Below are 4,246 nucleotides of genomic sequence, written 5' to 3'. Positions count from 1 at the left end.
GGAGAAGGATCTTCCTCCTGTTGTGACTCTTCGGATGCGGGGGACGGCGGCGAGGGTGTGGCTGGTCGATCGAAGGTGGCGTGTGGGAGCGTAGAAGTTAAGGCGGCTGTTGAGGTAACTCGGGCCTTGGTTGTGCAGGGCTTTGTGTGCGTGGGTGAGGAGGCGGAAGGTGATTCTCTTGTTGACCGGGAGCCAGTGCAGGTCTCTCAGGTGTCTGGAGATGTGGCTTCGTCTGGGGATGTCGAGGATGAGTCTTGCTGAGGCGTTCTGGATTCGCTGGAGTCTCTTCTGGAGCTTGGCGGTGGTTCCGGCGTAGAGGGCGTTGCCGTAGTCCAGACGGCTGGTGACGAGGGCCTGGGTGACCGTCTTCCTGGTCTCGGTGGGGATCCACCGGAAGATCTTACGTAGCATGCGCAGGATGTTGAAACAAAACGAGGAGACGGCGTTGACTTGTCTGGTCATGGAGAGGGAGGAGTCCAGGATGAAGCCAAGGTTGCGTGTGTGGTCTGTTGGCTTGGGTGCGGAGCCCAGGGCGGGTGGCCACCAGGAGTCGTCCCAGGCGGAGGGCGAGGAGCCCAGGATGAGAACTTCCGTCTTGTCTGAGTTCAGTTTCAGGCGGCTAGTCATCATCCATTCGGCTACGTGTTTCATCCCTTCGTGTAGGTCGGCTCTGGCGGTGGCGGGGTTGTTGGTCAGGGAGAGGATCAGCTGTGTGTCGTCGGCGTAGGAGAGGATGTTGAGGTTGTGTTGGCGTGCGATGGCCGCAAGGGGGCTCATGTAGACATTGAAGAGGGTGGGGCTGAGCGAGGAGCCTTGAGGAACGCCGCAGATGACTTTGGTGGCCTCTGACCTGAACGGGGGTAGGCGGACTCTCTGTGTTCTTCCAGCGAGGAAGGAGATGATCCATTCCAATGCCTTCTCCTGGATTCCGACGTTCCTGAGGCGTTGCACTAGGGTGCGGTGGCAGACAGTGTTGAATGCCGCGGAGAGGTCTAGGAGGATGAGGGCCGCTGTTTCTCCGTTGTCAAGCAGGGCACGGATGTCATCGGTGGCAGCGATGAGGGCGGTCTCGGTGCTGTGGTTGGCCCTGAAGCCCGACTGTGAGGGGTCGAGGGATCCATTTGTCTCGAGGAAGGCGGCCAGCTGCTTGTTGACTGTCTTCTTGATGACTTTGGCTGGAAACGGGAGGAGCGAGATGGGGCGGTAGTTCTTGAGTTCGGTGGGGTCTGCTGTTGGTTTCTTTAGTAGAGCGCTGAGTTCGGCGTGCTTCCAGCTCTCAGGGAAGGTTGCGGTGTCGAAGGAGGCGTTGATGATGTCCCGTAGCTGGGATGCAATGGTGGCGTCGGCTTTGTTGAAGACGTGGTGAGGGCAGGGGTCGGTTGGAGATCCGGAGTGGATGGAGTTCATTGTGCGGATGGTGTCTTCGGTGTTGATAGGGGTCCAGGCGCTGAGGGTGGTGGTGGGGGGCGTTGGTGCGGTCGTGGGGAGCGTTGGTTGTGTGCTGAAGCTGTTGTGTATGTCAGCGATCTTGTTGTGGAAGTAGGAGGCGAGGGAGTTGCAGAGGTCTTGTGATGGGGTGATGTCGTTGATTCCGGCGTTGGGGTTGGAGAGCTCTTTCACGATGTTGTAGAGTTCCTTGCTGTTGTGTGCGTTGTTGTCCAGTCTTTCCTTGAATGCTGTTTTCTTGGTGGCGCGAATCAGTTGATGGTGTTTTCGAGTGGCGAGCTTGAGGGTGGTCATGTTGTCCGGTGTTGGGTCTCTTCTCCATGCTTTCTCGAGAGCTCGGCAGTTCTTCTTGGAGCTCTTGAGTTCGTCGGTGAACCAGGATGCTTTCTTGCTGCCGGGTCTGCTGGGCGGGGTCCTCAGTGGGGAGAGGTCGTCTGCGCAGTTGCTGATCCACTTCGTGAGGTTGTCGGCGGCCTGGCTGGGGTTTGCGGAGCTGGCGGGAGGGTGCTGGTTCAGGGCTGCGGTGAGCTGGTCGGCCGTGATCTTGTTCCAGCTTCTTCGTGCAACCTGTTGCTGGTGGTGGTGGATCGTGGTCCTTCTGAAGCTGAAGTGGACGCAGCTGTGGCCCGTCCAGTGGAGTCCGGTGGCGTGGCTGAAGGCGATGTCTTTGCTGGATGAGAAGACGGCATCGAGTGTGTGTCCGGCGAGGTGAGTGGGGGTGGTCACCAGCTGCTTGAGTCCGAGGTTGGCGAGGTTGTCAATCAGGGTGGTGGTATTGCGGTCATTGTTGTTCTCCAGGTGGAAGTTGAGGTCCCCGAGGAGGATGTAGTCAGCGAAGGGGAGGGCGTGCGGGCTGATGAAGTCGGCGATGTCTTCGCTGAATTGTGTGCGGGGTCCCGGGGGACGGTAGATCAGGGTGCCTCTGAGGGTGGTCTTGGGGTCGGTGTGGATCTGGAAGTGCAGGTGTTCGGCGGTTGTCAGGGTGTCGTCGGTGTTGGTCGTGATGCGGATGGTGTTCCTGTGGATGATGGCGATGCCTCCTCCCGTCTGGTTGACGCGGTCCCTCCGGGTGATCTTGTATCCGTCCGGGATGGCGATGGCGATGTCGGGCGCTGAGGAGGCGTTTATCCAGGTTTCCGTGAGGAAGGCGACGTCCGGAGATGTGGTGTCGAGGAGGTTCCAGAGTTGAACGGCGTGTCTGTGGACGGAGCGGGTGTTGAGCAGGATGCACTTCAGGTGGTTGCTGCTTGTGTTCGGCTTGGTGGGTGCTGGTGTAGTGCAGGTCCGGATGCATGTGAACTTGCCGGCGTGGCAGCTGAAGGGTCCGTGGGTGCGTCTCGGAGTGGCTCGGTAGCATCCCGGGGCTCGGCCGGTGTTGAGTGCGTTGAGGGTGGCGGCGTCGTACGTCCGGCGGGAAGGGTGGCCTCTGCGGGGGCCAGGGGTCCTGGCACTGGGCGCGGTCCAGGTGCGGACGGGCGTAGACGGGCTTACCTTTGGCGCACCTTCGGCGCTCAATCGGTGCTCCCGCTGCGAGCGTCCGCTGCGCGGTCGCTCTGGGGACGTCATAGGAAGGGAGCCGGTCGGGAGGGTCTGCGGGGAGGCGGGAGCGAGAGCCAATCGGCTGGCGGGGGGCGGGGCCGCGGGCAAGGGCGGCGGGAAAAGCTGGAGCGGGCTTGGCGGCCCTCGGGTGGCTGGGGCTGCGGGAGGCTGGTGTGGGCTCGGCGGCCCTCGGGTGGCTGGGGCTGCGGGAGCAGGCACGGGCACAGGAGCTTGGGGGTGACCAGGCCGGATGACCAAAGGGGTGCATTATGTATAGTGTAGTGGGGTGGTTTTCAGCCACACCATGGAGCAAGAAGCCTGATGCCTAACAGAAATTCCCTCAGGGAAGTTATCGTTAGAAATTAGCATTTAAAAAACCTTAGAAATTAACTGAATGAAATCACAGGTTTCAGGGACGGTATAGTTAGTTGGGCATGTTACTCATACAAAACTAGAGAAATTTGGGCGTTATAGTTAGTTGAGCTAACTATAACTTGCGCCACCGCAATGCACTGCTGATGATTTCACATATTACATCATTCATGACATGGTCAGTGATATCACTGATGACATCTCAAATGACAGCACTGATAACATCACTAATGACATCATCCACGTGATAATCTGACGCACCTCCTTATACCCTAATACAACCTTTTATACACCCACTCTAAAATACAGACTACCATTTTTGAAACCATAGACACACCAATACCAGATACTACACTACCCACTCACTGATTCCTAGATCTTAATGCACATCCACTCATTCACCCTGTTAGAAATGGGGGTCTTTAATTGGCAGAGGTAAGTACCTATGTCCAAATAGGGACCTTTGCTTCTAGTCAGGATAAGTAGATACACACTTAAGTTAACCCCTGCTCACCCCCTTGGTAGCTTGGCATAAGCAGACAGGCTTATCCCAAAGGCATTGTGTAAAGTATTTGTACCAACACTCACAGTAAGACAGTAAAAACACCACAATTGGACACCACATCAGTTTAGAAAAATAAAATACCTTTATCTAAACTAAACAAGACCAAAATGACAAAAATCCAACATACAAAAACTCTGTAGAATTTCTTTAGAAAGGTTGTTGCAAAAATAAACTTGGAGATGATGAAATGCGACACCTTACTCATAAAGTACCTGGGATGAGTAATGCAAAAAATACAAAAGGGACACAGAGAAGGCAATGCTTTGATTCTTCCTGCGCTCCGGTTCTTATGAGACAAGATGGCACCTCGATGCATTGCTACGA

Source organism: Lissotriton helveticus, chromosome 6, assembly GCF_964261635.1.
Source record: "Lissotriton helveticus chromosome 6, aLisHel1.1, whole genome shotgun sequence".
Classification (NCBI taxonomy): Eukaryota; Metazoa; Chordata; class Amphibia; order Caudata; family Salamandridae; genus Lissotriton; species Lissotriton helveticus.
This window is presented reverse-complemented; position numbering follows the sequence as displayed.